Raw genomic sequence first — 20065 nt, 5'->3', positions numbered from 1 at the left:
GGCTGGAGAGAAGGCTCCGCAGCAGTTAAGAGCACTGGCTTTTCTCTCAGACAATCCAAATTCAGTTCCCAGAACCCACACAAGGCAGCTCACAACCCCCTGCAAACCCAGTCCCAGGGGATCCAGACCCCTCTCTGGCCAGCATGGACACTGGCATGCACGTGGAGAACAGACAAAATACCCTACTTGCAAAATAAAAATAAATGTTAAGAAAGAAGTTAGATTCCCGTGTGCTCTGGCTTCACAACGTCTCTTAATATTTCAATGCCTACCAGTTAAACACACAAGCTTCAGGGCTCTGATAAAATTCTTAACCTGCCGTTTACTTTCTCTGAACTCGCCAACTCAGTTACTTAACTTTTCCAAGGCCGGGCTCATCACAAATAAAATGGGGACTGAGTGGTATATTTCTTTGTGGGGTCTTTGGAGAGAATCGTGCGTTTCTCTCATTAGCTTCATGTTCAATGACATTCCCCTTGTAATTGGAAACCTAACATGATGGAAAAAATTATGGTATGATGGGAGATGCACAGAAACCACCAACAGAAGTTCCCTGCACAAAAAGTTCCCTGTCTGGAGCTCAATACTACAGCAATGGAGGCAGAAATAGCGTCTATTTCATAAAAGCAGTCTTCTAGCATTAAAAGAAATAATTCGTGCAAATAACAAATCACTTGAGCTAGTTCTGAGTCACACTATACTTTTACATAACAGTGATTTTTTTTCCCATATTGCTCTATGTTACAGGAAACTGTGAGCCACTTGCACCGGTCACACAGACTCAAAACCAAGTCTGAGGTCAACTGAAATGACATGAACTTGCTTTGCACAGTTACTGAGTCTCTTGCTTAGTTCTGTATTGAAAGGGCTCCCGGTAAGTGCTATCCCCACAGAGATTCCCCCACTATGTAACTGAGTGGGAATTTCTTCTCATAGACAGCGGAGTCTGCACAAGCCTAGTAGCAGCCCAAAGTTACGGCTATGTTTTAGTGTAGGAAAGAGAACTACATCAAGACCTTCTAGAGTTCCCGTTTCATGGTTCTGGTCCCTGTCTACATTAGAGCCCTGACAAAGAAACTCAGGAGACCTCTAGTCCCCTGACCTCCTGTCCCTCCCGCCCTTTATATACTTCTCTGTCTTACTCCCGCCATACCTGTTCTAGACAATCTCTTCACTGGCTCCTCCCCTGCCTGTCCAGGCCTCTGACCTCTGCTCTTTCTAACCCATCCTCCAAACCACCGAGGCAGGCCCCTGTGCAGCCCTAGTCTCCCTCTCTCTGCCTCCCACTGAGAGCTGCGGTCTAGCTAGGCTGACACCTCTACCTTGCGGTCCCTCTTTTCACTTCATCCTCCAGTCCTCACTCCCAATTAGCCTGGTTTCCAAGAAATCCCTTTCCAGGACCCAAAGTCTTCTTATTGACACTTATCAAGCACGAGATGTTCTATTCTTAGTGTGTCTGAGTGGCAGAGTGCTCGTTTAGCTTACATGATGTTTTATATCCCTGGAAAAGAGGGATCCAATTCTTCAGAGCACATGTCCTCTTCCAATTTTATCAACTTTCCTTCTGTTACTTATTTAACAATGGATTATATTTTCTATAGGCTACACTTGATTTATTAATTGTTGTTTCTTCAGAGATGAATGAATGAACTGGCAATAGTTGACTGAAGAGAAAATCATTTACTATATTTTACTATACTCTAATAGATACTGACTATAGAATATTATTCAACACTAAAAAGAAATGAGCTAAGACATGGGGAACTTGAAATATATATTATAACCTGAAGGAAGACCATTTGTTAAAGCTAAGCATTATAATTCCACCTGTGAGTTACTCTGGAAATAACCCATAAGAAGGGACGAGACCGGTGGTTGCCAAAGGAGAAAAGGATAAAAGAGTAGAGGCCTACAAATCAACCTTGTGTGGTACATGATGGGGGACATGCATCAAGACCTGTTTATCCAAATCCACAAGCCATGAACCAGACCAGATGATAATGACGCATCAGTGTGGGGACGCTAGTGTGACAAAGGCCACGTTAGTGGGTGGTATTGATGGCAGGGAAGCTGGTGAGGAGGGTTGCATGCAACTTCTTTCTGAAAGAATACTGTTTGCTGCTCACAAGCCAGGCTGCTGAGCACACCTGACCAAGATGGCCTCTGTCTTTTATTCCTGACATAGGTGATAACCATATCACATCTTGTAGATGGACATTTCTGCCCCACTCTGTAGTTGGAGGCTGCTCATTTGTTTCCTGGCCACCCAGACCCAAAATAATCACTCAGAAACTATATTAATTACAACACTGCTTGGTCTATTAGCTTATGCATATTTCCAGCTAATTCTTACATCTTAAATCAACCCATCTCTATTAATCTGTGCATCACCACGAGGTCGTGGCCTACCAATAAGGTTCTGGAATCTGTCTCCTCTGGTGGCTACATGGTATCATCCTGACTCTGCATACTCTCTTTTTTTCCATCGGCTTGTAATTCCTGCCTTGCCCTATTCTGCTCTGCAATAGTCCCAAAACAGCTTCTTTATTACCCAATGGTATTCACAGCATACAGAGGGGAATCCCACATCACCACCCAGTCTCACAACTGTTTAGTTCCAAATAAACACACAGAGAGTTATATTAAGTATGAACTGTTTGGCCTGTTGCTCAGGCTTATTACTAACTAACTCTTACAACTTAAATTAACCCATAATTTTTTATCTCTGCTTAGACATATAGCTCTGTACCTTTTCTAAGTATGGCATTCTCATCTTGCTTCCTCTGTGTCTTGCTGGCAACTTTGTATCTGCCTTTCTTCTTCCCAGAATTCTCCTAGTCTGGTCAAGCTACCTATACTTTCTGCCTGGCTTTTCATCAATCAGTGCTTTATTAGACCAATACGAGTGACAAATCTTTACAGTGTACAGGATCATTATCCCATAGCAACATCTCACTGTTGGAGCTTGGCTAACCAATGCAAAGGGGAATGGGGAAACTCAGGAAATCTGGAGCGTTGTTGGGCTAACTACCTTGCTAGGAAAAAAAAAAAAAAATGTTCCTTGATGTGAGATGTCCTTCTGTTTATGTGGTACTTTTATTGGTTGATGAATAAAGTTGCTTGGGCTAATGGCTTAGCAAAGTAAAACTAGGCAGGAAATCTGAACAGAGAGAGAGAGAGTAGGTGGAGCTGAAGAGACACCACGTAGCCGCTGAAGGAGAAAGACGCCAGAACATTACCAGTAAGACAACCTTTCGGCAAGACATAGATTAATCGAAATGGGTTAACAGTTAAGAACTAGCAAGGAATACACCTGAGCCATGGGCCAAACAGTGCTATAGTTAACATAGTTTCTGTGTGATTATTCGGGTCCGGCAGCTGGGAAATGAAAACAATGTCTCCGTTCACAATTTCTCGCACTTCTTCCCGCCCTTTTGTATTTATATCCGAACCTGTGTGTAAAAGTCTCCAAAGCTCAATGCACAATTAGACTCAGAATTTTTTCAGGGCCATGCGCACTCCCCTCTTTCACTTTCCCTTCTTGAGATAATCAAATGATCTCTTTACAACTTGCTTCTTTGGGGGCAGGAGAGGGGTCATGGCAGGGTAGAATGCTTGCTGTTCCCAAAGTCTGTGTCTGTTGGCTCGTCATGGCCTGGAACTCCAGCTGCAGGGAACCCAGCTATTCCTGGGCTCTCAGGATGCAGCTACACACAGTTCACACACACGCAGACACACACACACACACACACACACAGACACACACACACACAGACACACACACACACACAGACACAGACACACACACACACACACACAGACACACACACACACAGACACACACACACACACACACACATCTTTTTAAGCTTTTTTTTTACACATATGTTTAGAAAGTTGCTCTTCTTTTCAACTCAAGTGTTTTAAACAAGAGCGCCTTAGGAACACGTGGAATAGCAAAAGCTGACAGCGACATAGTCTTCACTTTCCAGGACAAATTTCTTAGGAATTGCTTATTGATCTGAACAATTTTGAATTCAATCACCATTTTTTTTCTTATTTCTATATTGCTGATAAGCTTTTGTAAACTTTGTTCACCTGACCACCCATTCAATTGTTGCCCAATTATCGAGCTTACAACCATCTGAGACAACACAAAATTCTAAAATGCAGCTCTGGGACCCCAGAAGCTAAGTTACAACCGCCATGAGTTACATCAATCTGCCCACGGTGCTGCCCGTCTCCCCCAGCAAGACCTGGAGGCAGATCCAGGTAATCCTTGGGCCCATGTTTTCAGGAAAAAGCACGGAGCTGATGAGACGCGTCCGGTGCTTCCAGATCGCCCAGAATAAATGTCTGGTCATCAAGTATGCCAAAGACACGCACTACAGCAGCAACTTCTGTACGCATGACCGGAACTCCATGGACGCACTGCCGGCCTGCCGGCTCCAGGATGTGGCCCAGGAGGCCCTGGGTGTATCTGTCATTGGCATCAACGAAGGGCAGTTTTTCCCTCACATCCTGGAATTCTGTGAACTGATAGTCAATGCAGGCAAGACAGTGGCAGCACTAGATGGAACCTTCCAGAGAAAGGCTTTCAGCAGCATCTTGAACCTGGTGCCCCTGGCCGGGAGCATGATGAAGCTGACTGCGGTGTATATGAAGTGCTTCCGAGAAGCTGCCTACACCAAGAGGCTGGGCATGGAGAAGGAGGTGAAGGTGATAGGCGGAGCAGACAAGTACCACTCCGTGTGCCGCCCGCGCTACTTTAAGAAGTCCCCCATACCGCTGGCCGGGCCGGACAACAAAGAGAACTTCCCGGTGCTGGGACAGCCTGGAGAGGCCTCAGTTGTCAGGAAGCTCTTTGCCCCACACCAAGTCCTACAGCACAACTTTGCCAATTGAGAGGACCTGGGGCCTGCTGGCTCCTACCCCAGGCTGGACTCTCAGAGAGCAGAGGAGGGGCTGGAATTGCCTCACAATAGACACTGCCCTGGACAGGCTCAGCTGCTGGTCGCAGCCTTTTTAGTTCCCTTCTGGGTTGCTGAGATGCTTCAGCTCAGTGGCGAGCCAGTGCCTGCCTGGTCCTTAGGGCTTGACATTCAGCCAGAGGTGAGGACAGAGCCGCATGGCTGTTGGGACATTGGTGGTGCTGGCTTCTTCCTCCTTGGTGTCTTTCACTGCTGGGTTTCAGTCTCGCGGAGCCCCAACCCTCCCTTTGTGCTAATCTATGTTCCCACAGTGGCCCCCAGAGCCAGTCTACAGTGGCATAGAGCTGGGGCCCTGCTCAGAGCCCCAACCCCCTGACTCAGGGCTCTTAGTTATGCCATAGTTTAAAATAAATAATTAATATTTTTTAAAAAAAATCTAAAATGCGAACTAGTATATTTGGTGGTCATGACGAGGTAAACCAAAACAGAATAAGGTGAGATTTTCATTTCCACAGGCCTTTAGGAAAAACTAAAGACTGCAGCCCTTGAGGGACCTAACACGAGCCATAACGAAATGCAAACAACAACATTAATGCAAATGCAAAGGCTACAAATTCAAACATAAAAAAGTCAAGAAATGCAAAAGTTAAGGTTTGCTAGACACATTAGCTCACTCCAATTGTACATATAGAATATTTCCAATTACAGGGGAGACAGCAGAATGTGGCCCCTTAATGTGCTGTGCACGCCACGTGGGTAAGTTATTGCGGTTGGGAGAACGCTAAATTTTACAGCCCCTGACTTTGTTTGCCAAGTTATGGCCTGGATATTGTATTGTTCCTATCCTCATAATGATATTTTCTTCAAACAGAAAGAACAAGAAGAAAGAAAGAAAACAAATGTCAGTGTGTTTTTGATCGATATAAGATTCTAAATTTATATATATTCTGGTTAAAGACCAAAATGACTATGTTTAGAGATGGTCTGAAATTTCTGCGTGTTTTAAGTGGAACGTACCAGATAATCCAGGTTATGTATTTGTAGAACACATAACACAACTGCAGCATGTGTGAAGCTGCAGCATGTGTGAAGCTGCAGCTGCTATTATTCTTGTCTCTCACGCAAAGTGTGCAACGAACGAACTCTCCATGTATAAAAGACAAGTTTTTACAAAATACCGATTTGGGAAGGAAAGCAAATACAAATGGTTAAACATTATAATTCTGTGGATTTTCTCCAATTATCTGGAATTAGTCGTTTTTTTTCTTTTATTATTGTTATTGTGGGGGGATGCACATATGTGTATTTGGAGAAGGCATACATGTGTATTTGGTGCACACATGTGTATTTGTTGTACACATGCAGAGACCACAGAAGCTATCTGATGTGTTTCTTTATCACTGTCTGTCTTAGTCTCTTTTCTTTCCTTTTTTTTTTTTCTTTTTGATTTTTCTTTTTCAAGACAGGGTTTCTCTGTATTACAGTCCTGGCTGTCCTGGAACTAACGCTTATAGATTAGGCTGGTCTTGAATTCACAGAGATTTGCCTGTCTCTGCCTCCCATCTTGTTCTTTTAATATCCCATCTTTCACTGAAATGGAAGGTTGCTGTTCTGGCTAAGCAGGCTGGTCAGAGAGATCTAGGGGTTTGCCAGCCTCCACCCTTGCCACCCCACTCCACACACCCCCACCCAATGCTGGGGTTGCAGACTGGTATAGTCATTCCTGGCCTTTTCATGGGGTCTATGCACTCAAACTCGGTCAAGCACTCTCACACCCACAACAAGAGTCCACCCAGTCAGTTAGTATCATTTTTCTTTTTTCCCTTTCACTGTTGGAGGGAAGCATGCTGTTTTATTTAAATATTTCTGAAATATTATATATATGCATATATAATGTATGTATGTATATATATGTCATTATCTAACTCCACATTTAGCTTGTGTTTCTTTTATAAATATTGCTGCAACAGAGTGTTTCATTAATTGTATAAGGTTGAGCTAGATAAATCTGTCTTAATTAAATTATAATGTTGCAAAAACTAGATGAATAAAAGAAGAGGGATAAAAGCAATAACCAGAACAGTGTGGGAATGATGTTTTGGGTGACCGTCTCTGAGGACAGACAGGGATCTCCTGCAGGAATGCTGTTGGGGTGACCGTCTCTGAGGACAGGTACCACTACTCCAGTCCTGTGACAAGGAAGTGTTCTCGTGAATGGTTTCTTCAAACTAGGAGGGAAAGGGAAAGCCCCAAAGGCAAGGCACGCCCACTGCACACAGAGTTCTAGATTGATCAGCCATTTCCAGTTCTTTGCTGAAGGCCCTTGGTCCCTGCCGTTCTCAGAAGCGTTCCTATTCCATTCAGCAGGTCCTCTTTGAAAATGTGTCAAGCTTTTGAACTCCCAATATTAACCTGTTTTTTCTTGTCCTCCGTCGACAATTATTCAATCAGCCTTCTTTTGTAAAGACTGCAAGATAAATACCTCCACAGCCTGAAAACTACAGTGTCATGCTTCAGCAGTCTGATCTCAGACTGTACGCTGCACAAAAATTGCTATGTTCTTAAATAATTACCAAGCGGTTTGTCTGCCGCCTTGCCTGACTGTTGAAATGTCTTGTATGTCTCCAGCAAAGAGGCAGAGGCCAGGCCCCACCCCTACCTGTTCTCTCCAAGGACTGGTCCAGCAATGAAGGTCTGTGCTTAGGACAGAGTGGAGGTGGAGTGTGAACTCTGAAAAATCCAACTGACCTCTTCACTCTTTGTCCATAAAATCAGTGTTAAAATAATAATAATTTAAAAAGCAAAAAGCTAAGTCAGTGTTACCCTATGGATTTCTATATGGGTTAAGTGAGATATATGAGATAATCCAGACTATGCAGTTGTGAAAATGGACAGTAAGTATTGTGAAGCCGTGGGTGGGATTATTGTATGTCCCTTGTAAGCTGTAAACTGACTGTATTCACAAAGTCGGGAATCCAAGTCTGTATCATGTATTACCTGTTCATTTGTTCCCTGGGTTGTTTTGAATGTTTGTGATGGTGTTTTTACAACGCGCTTATTATAGAACCCAAGAACCAATGCCTTGCTGTCTGGAAAGGCTCCAGGGTTGCTACCATCTTAAAGGCGCAAATAAATGTTATCAGTGTTAAAAGGTATTTTACGAAATAGACATAAACAAAAATAAATAAATAAATAAATAAATAAAGGGGTTAGACAGAGAGGTGGGGGGGGGGTCCTTCCCCTGCAGTTCTAGGTAGAATTATGTTCCACAGTTAACTGAAATATTCCAACACCTAAAAAACATCAAAACAGCTGGAATTCGTTAAGTCTGAGAAGGAGGGAAAAAGGCACTTTGCTAAGGCGAAGTGAATTCAGCATTTGCAATGTAATTCAAATTGCACTTGTAATTCAGGTCCTGGAATTAACCCACTCAACCAAAGCTTGAAAAGATTTAGATTTGCTCAGACTAGCAACAATACAATACCGCCTGACAATTGCAGAACCACCCTGTCTCTTGGTGATACATCCAATACTCTCAAAATTATAATTCTAAAACTCAGTTTGTCGTTAGAAAAAAAAAATCTGTGCATCATATCAGAGTCTGTCTTGTTGCGATTTAAAAAGAGGAGGGGACTCACCGCCAGTTTTAACCAGGCTGGAGTAACACCCAACCCCTTCCTAGAAATTCTTTTTTAAAACATGACTTTTACAATTTTTAACAGTGGAGAGGTTAACCTGGAATAGAACTCCCGTGTTTTCAGCCCATTGACTACAAAGAAAAGAGTAACTTTCCAGGCATTGTGGGGCTCAGGGTACAGTTTGGGCCATCCAAGCCCCCCATTGTGTTTCTGCAGAGTTCATTTCCTGCTGGGGATTCATCTCATCTAAGGTGGAAGGCAGAACAGGTCCCGGAGATGGATCGTGGTGAAGCATGTTTAGACTACTTACCCATGAAAGTTATTTCAAGGTTTTCCACACAAGCAATTTAGAAAAACCCAGCCATTTTTACTGTTATTTAGTTGGAAAACACCTCACAGCACCAGGTAGACACTTTATAAAAAATAATAAAGAAAGAAGAAAAATAAATAAACCACGATGTCTAAGAAACAGATCTAATCTCACTTTTAATGGTAGGCATTTACTGGCAGTCATAAACAATATCTAGGTGGACATAATCTCTTGTAATTTAAAACAAACTTTGCAAATGCTTAGAGTTGAGCTTTGAAAAGTGTTTGTTTACTTGAGCTCACTAGCATCCAGAAAATGGAGAAAATCTCACAGTATTGGTGGCTACGTGTACCGGCAACCGATCTAGCTACCTATGCAGTCAACATCCTGAAATGTGTGTTACAGTCTTGTTTTGTTTTACACACCGTACAGCAAGGCAGCATTGTCATGATGTTCCAGAAGACTGATCCTGATAGAATCGCATCCCTAAACCTGATTAATCAATCCTTTGGTGGAGAGAAAGACCTCCGGTTTCCCTTTTCTAATCCTATGCAAAGCACTGTGGTTTCATATTTATTTAGCTTAGCACTTTCTATTTAAAACATTTATTAACCAGAAAGACCTCTGTGACATGTAAATTTCATTTGCTATGCCCTGTAGATTAAAATACATCTGTTCCAGCCATCATTCAGGGAAGAAATAATTTTAATAGTTCACTGTATTAAAAGGAAAAAATTATGTCAGCATTCTGCTCTGACAAGAGAAGCCAAGTGGCTCACACATAATCCTGGGAGTTGGACTTTTTTCCTTCCCAAATGCCATCCAGACCGAATAGAATATAGCCCTAAAATGTGTAAAGGAAATAATTCCTGTGCCTCCCGGCACGCGGCAGCTGATAGACACTAAAACACTTTTGTCAGGTTCTCCCGGTGATGACCAGTATTTGGGGTTTAGCCCCCTACTGTACAGAATCGTGTGGCTAAAACAAGATAGCTTTTCTTCTGCGCCTATGCTTTCTTTCGAAACACATTGTGCAGTCTGGTATTTAATGAGCATTGTGTTGCTGTTGTTCCCAACTGTGTTGGTGTAGCTTAAGAGCAGACACTATTTATGTAAGATTTCTACAACTGGCAAATTTAAAAATATGTTTTACATTTATGTGTGTGCCTGTGTGTATTTATGTGCACCACATGTGTGCAAGAGTCCACGGAGGCCAGAAGAGGGTTTGTCAAAGCCCCCAGAAGTGGAATGGCAGTCAGTTTGTGAGCCATCATTTGCATGCTGGGAACTGAAGTGAGGTCCACTCTTAATCATGGAGCCTTCTCTGTAGCCCAGGGATAGGCAAGAGAGAAGCGATAGATTGGTGAGGGACTGCCTGGTTCTAGGACAGATGGAGGTGGAGAAAAGAGGGTGACTGCTAAGAGATTTCTGTTGAGGGTAAAGGAAGCATCCTGAATCCAAAGACGCCGCAGCTTTCCTAACTCAGAGAGCATGCTCAGAACCACTGGGATGCTTTCCTAACTCAGAGAGCATGCTCAGAATCACTGAGACGCTTCCTAACTCAGAGAGCATGCTCAGAACCACTGAGCTGTTCACCTTTCTATGGGTGAATTCTCTGGAATGGCGCTATCATCTTACTAGAACTGTTCGTAACCAAGAGAAACCTGAACCCAGGGCCTAATCCCTGAGGAAATCATAGTCATGCTGGGTGAGGAGCTCTGTGTGCATAACGCGTAGGAATCTTGGTAGGCTTCTGAACAGATCTTAATGTTTTAACTCCAAACGTAAAGGAATCGGTACTAACGCAGAGGGAGGAGACTGCCAAGGGAGCAGACTGAGACCTGCTCATGGAGAGCCACAGAGGAGAGAAGGGAAAGGAAAGAAAATGAATATGCTTGTGCCTAGTTATTGAAATACAATGATACTTTTTCAAATAGTCTATTAAAAGTTAAGATGGGAAGTTCACACCTTTAGTCCCAGCACCTGGAAGGCAAAGGAAGGAGTATCTTTGCGAGTTCGAAGTCTGCCTGCTCTACAGCACAAGTTCCAGCCTAGCCAGGGCAACACAGAGAAACCGTCTCTACGTAAATAAATAAATAAATAAATAAATAAATAAATAAATAAATAAATAAATAAATGAAAGCTAAATAAATAAAAGTTAAGATGAGAAAGTCTACCCAAGAGTTCCTCCTTCTTCCTCTTAAAGCATATCCTCCCACAGTGGAAAGACCCTGTAAGCCACCAGACCTCATCGTTTCCTTCACAAAGGCTGGACAACAACACATGCAGCCGGGTACACAAAGATCTCATGCTGGCAGATGCCAGGTGAGTCCTCTAAAATCAACCTGAAAGGAGACACAGAATTTGGTAAAGATGGTCTTCTGCCTCAGGAGGACTAAATTGACTCCGCACACATGCCCAGTGTTAATGCCCACATTAAAGAGGGTCCATCACCTGTCAATCATTTCATTGTTAAGGATGACACGGGCCCAGCCCCTGAGATCCACTCGCTATCCTACATCTTTCCTTTTTTCCCCTTTGCTGCTTTCTCCTGTTCTGTTGCTCAACACTAGGAACAAAGAGAAGACACCCAAAGAAATACAACCTAAGTCACTGCCAAGGGCTTCTCGTGAACCAGTCCTCAGCCTAGCGCCCAACAGGTATGGTCCCTCTGTGGGCAAAGAGCCATCCTACGGTGTCGTTCTCATTTAGGGCTCCTATCAGACATCTTCTCATTAATCCCTCAGCGGCCTGACGAGATGGGGATAATTGCTATCGGTCCAAATATACAGATGGGGAAAATGAGGCTGAACTACCGTGAGTGAGATCAGAGATACCGAGGTGGCTGTCCTGGACGGATGCCCAGACCTGTGTGAAGCCCATACTCATATTCTCAACCACTCATTACCCACAAAGCCAAGCTTCATGTTGACACAGGCAGAGGACAACCAAAAGACAGGGGCCCCTGAGGAACCGAGAAGCAAAGGAGCATGGGAGCCGCAGGATGTGCCCAGCCATGGGACTTCTGAGGAGGAATTAGACAGCTAAGTGACACTCCCTGCCTGGCTCTTACTTGGCACCATCGTTCCCACCCACCTGGGCGCTTCCATGGCTGGAAAAAATGATAAATCCTGCCCTGCTGGGGTTGTGAAATGGCTCGGCTCTCCATTTCCACGTCCTTCTTTTCTGAATACATTCTTAATTTTATTCTTTATATTTTTTTTTGGACAATGCCTTTATTCCAGGAAGATTGTGAAGTCCCTACTATGTGCCAAAATCACTTGCAAACGCTAAGTACCTCACAGTGAAAAGAACAAACCCATTGGTCTTGCATCTCAGTGGAGTCCGACAGGTCACACAAACAGCAACAACAAAAATTATTTTGCTTCCCTCAAGCTCCTGGGCTCAGAAGCCACCTTCTAAAAGTATCACGGATTCTTAGAAGGCCTGAAATCCTAAGGCGATTTAGAAATATGCTCTCTGGCCACCTCCTCAACAGAGTTGTGGGTGAGGATTACTTTTGGTCCCTCCCACTCGTTTGGAAAATGGACAACCCAGCTCTCCTGAATCATCCAGAGTAGCCATTTCTCACAGCCTGCGAGTCACCAGCTTTGATGGGACCGAGCTCAGCAAGATCTCTGCTGTATTTTCCTTGTGTGTGTGTGTGTGTGTGTGTGTGTGTGTGTGTGTGTGTGTTTTGCTTTTGTATCAGTTATCTTACTGCTCTCTAAGAAAGACAACCAAATCAGTGCTTGTCATCATTAAAGAACTTAAACAACCTGCTCCCTCATGATTCAGGAGAAACAGCCAAAGTAATTCCATCACTGTTTCGTACCCAGCACGACCAGCCGCCGAACCCAGAGCAAACCCCGGCTTGGGGAGCGCTGCACCACGCCGCGGGCCCAGCAGACTCCTCCTTTCCTCTTTTTACTTCTTGCCTTCTTTGTTTTTTTTTTTTTATGCTGTTGTTGCTGTTGGCCTTTGGTTTTTTGTTTCTCTTTGTTTTGTTTTTTAGATGAAGTCCCACTAAGGTGTTTAAACTGGCCTGGAAATTCACTCTAGTAGGCAGGCAGTGAACTTACCTTTGCTACATCACCCTCTCAAGTAGCTGGGGACTACAGGCCAGAAAGGCAGCAAACCTGACGGACTTAAGGAGACAATCATACTGAGATTTTAGAAGACAGTGTGTATAACATATAGATATTATATATACATGTAATACACATTTTATATATTATATAAATTGTATTTAAAAATTTATTATATAAGTTATATATATATATAAGTTTGGTAATAATTATATTTATGTAGGTAAGTGAGGAAGTTTTTATAAGCAAACAATAGACAGAAAATATCCAAAGCTTCTCGTTAAAACTTAAAGGCAAAAATCTATTTATTATAGGGACAACATGATTTATATTCTTTTCTAGATGATAATCATAAAAACAATAGTTTTCAAAATGTGTACAGAAAGATAAATCTGATTAACTCTGAAGCTGTATTATCTCCAGGAAAGATGAAAGAAAACTTAGGTCCACGTCCTTTTCCAAAGTTGCTCAAATTCCTAAGGGATGCAAGGTGCGTGATTTACATGCAGTCCTCTCTCGGCTCTCCTACACCTATGCTGACTTTAAAATTAAGACCCACTGAGAAGCTTTAAAGGGGGAAAAAGATGTTAAAATTTCATTCTTATTACATTGCAAAATCGGCGCTTCAAAAAATAAGAGCATATTTTTAAATATACAAAAACTCTCAATGATCTGGGCTTCTATAACAGAAGAATTCAATTGAATACAGTCATTATAATATTTACTAGTGTTTGGTGAAAGATTAAAGAGTTGCTTTTGAAGACATAAAAGTGGTGGCATAGGCCTTTAATCCCATTATTCCAGAGACAGAGGCAGGCAGAGCTCTGTGAGTTCGAGGCCAGCCTGGTCGACAAAAGGAGTTCAGAACAGCCAGAGCCACACAGAGAAACCCTGTTGCCAAAAAAAGAAAAAAGAAAAAAAAAAAAAGAGTTGCTTTTGAAATTTTACAAATAATCTTTCTCAGAGTAGAAGTCAAACCTTATAGTCAAAAATCAAAGTGTGTTTTCTTTATAGGCTAAGATCAAAATCTAACTTCTCACATTTGGAACCACTTAAATACGTTTTGAAAGCCCAAGAGACTTTCTCGCTTTTTTAAATGCAAAGGTGCCTCATTAACAGATGCATCAGGCAGCGTTGCTTATTTTCAGTAAATTGCTGAGACGGGTAATGAGGAGATGCCCATGGAAAACATACCTCTCAGCAGAAAGGCCTTCTGCTGCACCAGAAAAGTTACAGCTCCGCCGAAGTCCCAAGCCTCTGGTTCTGGAAATACAAATGTGTCTGCACTAAGTTCTTGGTGAGTTTTTAGTTAGATGATTACGCAGTTAAAGTTGAGCAAATACGCTCAAAATGAATAGATAAATAAGACCTGTCCTCAATCAGAAGCATTTTGTGATAGAGACAAAATGTGAGCGTAGCCGTTATCACCTGGGCCCACCATTGTCTTCTAATCCGGGAGAAAGCAGTGAGCTCTCCAGCATGAGTCACAGGGGACCAGAACACTTGGTGTTTGTTTGCCCAGGCTAGCCTCTCAACGTTCACATCCTGCTTCTTCCTAAGAGAAGCAACCTGTGGGTGGAGGATCACATGCGCTCTCGCTCTCGCTCTCGCTCTCTCTCTCTCTCTCTCTCTCTCTCACACACACACACACACACACACGCACACACTGCCACTCAGGGAGGACACAGCAATTCCCCAACACAAGCCACAGCTCCGCTGTGTCCGGGACTTCTGTTAACCAGTGACTTGCATTGTCATGTGAACAAATGGGAGGGCTAAATATCATTATGACTGTCAAAACAGATCAAACAGGAGCCATCTGCTTACCAAAAATCTTACCATTCTTACAGTTTGTGAAGGATGTTTAAAATTATGACAAGCCTCCAGCCAGAGCAACTGACAGAAACGCAAACTGAGGATATTTAGTTTGTGGCTTAAAACATTTCTTTAAAAAGAAAAAGAAAACAAACAGTGAAGAAAGAAGGCTAATAATTTAGAGAGCAGGGGTAATTTTTTAAGCATTACAATTATCACAACTTAATTTCCCTTTTTCCTAGCTTTGGGCTAGCACAATTTATGGTGGTGATATTTGGGGCTTGTGCTTCAGAAAATTTCCATGGACACATTAGCTTCGACGGCTTCATTCCCCGGCCTCATTATTAAGTGGCACTCAATTACTGAGTGTTGCAATGCCAAAGAGCATAAAAGAGAGGCGAAATCTCGGTAAGATCTAAGAGGAAAATGGCATTTTTATATTGCTATAAAGATTACTTAACTCTAGCACGGTACTAATGATCATTTCTGTGACTAAAAACATCCCCTCATGATTAATTATGTAAACGCTCATCGTTTCAAGCCCAACAAAGACTTCAAAACATTTTCATGCAACTTGTATTCCCTGTACTTTTTTCCATTAAACTATGGACTCCAAGGGTTACAGTCACAACCTTCCATGACTTTAAAATGATGTGCATGGGATATTTGTGTCTGTGCGTGTGTTTTCTCCTGGAAGGGGAGAGGGGCCTTTTCTTTTCATTAGACATGCCTACTTCTGTACATGCTCCATACTACTGTAAAAAGCATGGTATTCTCAGTAGAAGGATTATCTACACAGTCAGCTGTCCAAATTAGATATGTTGACATTTGTAGTAAAAATCTGAGTGTAATTTCAGCTGCGTTTATACCATCGATGAAGTGCGGGTGTTGAGGGCATTCCTCAGAAGCAAGTGAGTGCTTAGAATGGGGCACGGGGCGGCCCTTAACTGTGACGCTATAAATAAATAAATGTCTGGTAAATACAGGGCAAGGAGACAGCCAGCCCTGTGACTATAAAAGCCTTAAAGACAGACTGTAAAATGGCCCGCTGTTCTTGGAACCCTTTGCGTACACACAGACGTATCCGCAGACCTCTGATCAAAGAGCATAGAAAGGCATTAGCTCCGTTTATATCTAGGTGATAGGTTCCAAACAGTGTCTTACTTCCCCCATCCCAGGAAATGTCTGTTTACTACCATTTCTCTCTCTAATGAACACGGTTTACTGTTGCTTAAGGAAAAGACGTGCAAAAAAAATAAACAGCTAAAAATATCTTCTCTTGCTGAAAGGGATCAAAGTCTGAAATCTGAGACATCTCTTGGATGATGTCCCGTTCTTAGGGGAACAGCTTTTCACTGGTGTCCGAGCCGAGGAGTCTCTCTCTTGCCTTGGCTGCCGCGGTTCCTGGGGCCTGCTTCTTTAACTAGCGTGGTGGTGGCAGGGCCACCCTCAGCTATCAGGGCCCACTCTGTTGCAGACCTCGGGAGTCACCCTGTGCCTAGGAGCTGTAGCAGAGGCAGGTGAAGGCAGAAGGAAGGAAGTGGGGCCGTTATCATCCCCCTATTATGCAGCGTAAGAAGCTGCAAGGCCGACCACTGTACAGGAAAGCGGAGACAGACAGCCCCTGCCTGAGCCTTCAAGTTATGCACTCCCAGATATCTCTGCAGTTTGAATGAGGGGTCTTTGGGACCACAGGACATTCAGTCTGGCTCACCAGAGGCATTTCCTCTGGCATGATGCCTCATGGTTTACAATTTCCCCTTCTTCCTTCCTGTGACTCCGTCGGAGCCTGTCTGGAAGTCCGAGAGCCTCTATCTGAGTGGAACAGGAATTTGCTTTTCAGAAATTGAGGTCTGGGCACCTTCTGAACGGAGACTGGCAATAGTCCCACACTGCATGTTTTATTATGTGGGCTTTATTTGCGTTTCACACGAAATGAGCTGAGACACTCAAACTCATTTCAGATAGCAGCCAAAACCAAATGGCCACATTGTCCCTAGGTAGCCGGTCAGCACATAACAGACAAAGCTGTCCAACTCCTGAGTTTGCTAGAAACATGTTGGTGAGCAAGCCGCTTCGGCCACTGTTTTCAGCAGAGCGTAATTTTATTCCTCAGTTGTATGGCTGCCTTCACCCACAGAAAAGGTCTTTACCTCGGCTTTCGCGATCTTTCTATGAGGTCACCCTGCGGTGGAATCTAAAAGTCACTTTGGAATGTCATTCCAAATGAGGAATGAAGGAAGCAAAAGGCGCGGGCCCTTGCTGCCAGGGTTTCGGAAGTAAAGACATGGAGCCCGCTTATCCTATGGAGACAAAACCGCCCAGTGCAGCCGAGCAAAGTCTAGTGAGGATTTCCGCTTTTAATCAGTTCTAAGGGACAGTGACAGTCACCGCAACTAACCACACCCTGCGGGGGGTGGGGGGTGGAATAAGCACTGGTAACTTCTGCCAGAATTTAGCCCAGGATTAATAGCATACCACAGCACACTGGGGCCCTTCCACCCTCCTGAGACCCCAGATGAAAAATTAATTAAGCGCTTACATTTAAAACTAAATGCATTTCACTCCAAATTACTGTCCCCAAAAAGTTCAGCAGCAACATAAAATGCCAAAATTGTAAACTCGCATCATAGGTATTCAGACCCTAGTTTAAAAAAAAATTACAGATTCAAAAAATATTTTTAAAAAAATTTTAAAAAGGAGAGAAAAAAGGAGAAAGGTTGAGAGCCAGTCATGATTGACTCAACATCTCCATCTAGTGGCAATATATTGAATAGCAGTCTATTTGTGTTTTGAAGCATTTGTAAATCAAATACCTAAGAGACATTTGTTTAGTTCATTGTTCAGAAATGAGATTCTTCCCGCCATCTCCCCCATCTATCGTTTATTGCTTAACTCTCATGGCGTTGATGGAAGATGATGGGAACTTGGCATGATTTTATTTTTTAAATGTATCTCTTTCTGTGCACTCACACACCCCTGCCACCACACACACTCTTGGAAGTCACAGAAGAGTTTTTGGGGCAGGGGCTTTCTCGTTTCTTTCTGGAAGTTGTCTTTTTCTGCACCTCATGCTCGGGTGCTCATCATTGCATTTCGTTCTATGTGAGTTCCAGACATTGGCCTCAGGCCGTCAGGTTTGCGCTGGCCCTGCTGGACATTTTAGCATCTGACCATCTCTCTGGCCCTGCCTGTCAATCAGCTGAGGAGGGCCTGAGCTGCAGCTAGCCGGATATGCAGCTGCAGACAGCAAACACTATGTATCAGCAATTACATGGGTTAGCAAAGGAATCACAGTCACAGGAAAGGTTGATGGGAAGGGAAGATCAGGCTTCTTGAGACAGATCCAAGATGAAAACAACTTCATTTAAATGAAACTTGGAAACAAAGTAGCAACAGAAGACAAAACAGCTGTCCTCTGGAGTACGGGGGATACCATGTTGATGAAGGTTCAGGAATGTTCTGTGCCTAGTGACAGTCCAGGTGATAATTACATATATGTGTCGTACATGCCCTGCCTGCATAGTGTGCACTGTGGCATAGTTCATGAGCGGTTCATAAATGAGGACGCTCCGTAGCCTGCTTTTCCATAATGCTGAGAGAACTGATGTTGTGACCTAGCAACTGCCGGTTCTCAGGAACTTAGATAGGAAACTGGAAATCTACAAGACCTAAGTACTGAGAGTCTGGTTCCCAGCCAGGCAGTGATGGTGCATGCTTTTAATCCCAGAACTCTAGAGGCAGAGGCAGGCAGAACAAGTTTGAGGCCAGCCTGGTCTACAGAGCAAGTTCCAGGACAGCCAGGGATACACAGAGAAACCCTGTCTCAAAAAGCCGGAAGGAAGGAAGGAAGGAAGGAAGGAAGGAAGGAAGGAAGGAAGGAAGGAAGGAAAGAAGAAGGAGGGGAGGGAGGGAGGGAGGGAGGGAGGGAGGGAGGGAGGGAGGGAGGAAGAAAAAGCGAACCTGGGTCCTGGCATTTCCGTATTTAGACTGAAAATCCTCCTCAGCTCAAGTTTCAAATGAACAAAAGGAATTACATCCTCATTGCTTCCCAAGGTAAGTCCCATTATTTTCTGAGGAATGTCATCTTCCAATTGCCTGCCTAAGCACAGAGCCACTGGCCCCCACTTCATTTCAGCAAGGTTGCTCTACAGGGTTCCCATTCACTAACATCCTGGAAATTAGCCCCACACCAAATCACTCCAGATCTCAAGGCCCCTGAAGAAAAGCAGTCCAAAATCCAAGCAGGCCTTGTTCCCTCCACAAACTACCTACACCAATCAGTCTACAAAGAGCTCTCGGGATCGCTCTGCCTCCTCAAAAGTCGGGAAGAGTGATGGCAAACCAAGACACACACACTGCAGTTCTTGGGTCCTGACCTCCCTTCTCCAGAACGTTACTTCTCAGGGTTAAGCCTGAAAACCTGAGTTTGGGGCTCAGGACACACAGTGTGAGAGGAGAGACCTGACTCTGGCAAGTTTTCCTCCAACTCCCACGTGCACACGTGCTTTTCAGAGGGAACAGCAAGCGCCCAGAGAGCCTGCAGCCGACAGAAAAGAACTCGGGCAGGAAGAGGTCATAACTGAGGTAATCGGCTCTTAAAACCACTCCCGGACTTGCCAGTCACACTGGGCTCAGCACCCACCTAAAACAAAACCCACACACTGCCAACACATGCACAAAGAGAGAGAGAGACAGAGGGAGAGACAGAGACAGAAACATGGACAAATGTAACAAAAATTATAATTGTAAGAAATTTATCTGATAACTCATTAAAGTGAAAGAGACAAAGTAAAACCCAGCTTATCATTTTAATATCACCACTGAGCTCTAAACACCCACCATCTTTAATATTTGGTATTATGACCTCTAGGAATTTTATCAGTTCGTGTTTTTAGTTCATTAACACCAAATAAACTATATCTCAACTACTTTTAGCACTTAACGTACCTCCAACATAATATACTAATAAATAAGAATCTGCCCAATGTCGACATAGAAGTGCTCATTTGCATATAGATTGCTGATTGGTGCATAGATAGAAGTGCTCATTTGCATATAGATTGCTGATTGGTGCATAGAGAGTCTCTAATTTATTCCCTTCTCTGTTTGTTACTGTTTGTGGTTTCAAATTTCTCATCGCTATAAAAACAAAATGGTGATCAACTTCCTTGTGCATACATATTTTCATGTTTGCCTGATTGTTCCTTTAGAATAAATTCCTAGAATTATTGACTCAAAGATGAGCCGTTTACATTTTGATCATGGAGCCAAACTGCCTTC

The 20065-nt window shown here is 43.4% G+C and overlaps 1 pseudogene; it reads left to right on the top strand.

Annotated features, from left to right (window-relative positions):
- Positions 1-4206: 4206 nt before the first annotated feature.
- Positions 4207-4944, top strand: LOC125414964 (thymidine kinase, cytosolic pseudogene; annotated as a pseudogene).
- The last annotated feature ends 15121 nt before the right edge of the window (positions 4945-20065 follow it).

The sequence above is a fragment of the Myodes glareolus genome, chromosome 19 (assembly GCF_982192425.1).
Source record: "Myodes glareolus chromosome 19, mMyoGla1.1, whole genome shotgun sequence".
Lineage (NCBI taxonomy): Eukaryota > Metazoa > Chordata > Mammalia > Rodentia > Cricetidae > Myodes > Myodes glareolus.
The sequence above is the reverse complement of the archived record's forward strand: the minus strand, read 5'-3'. Positions and strand labels throughout refer to the sequence as shown.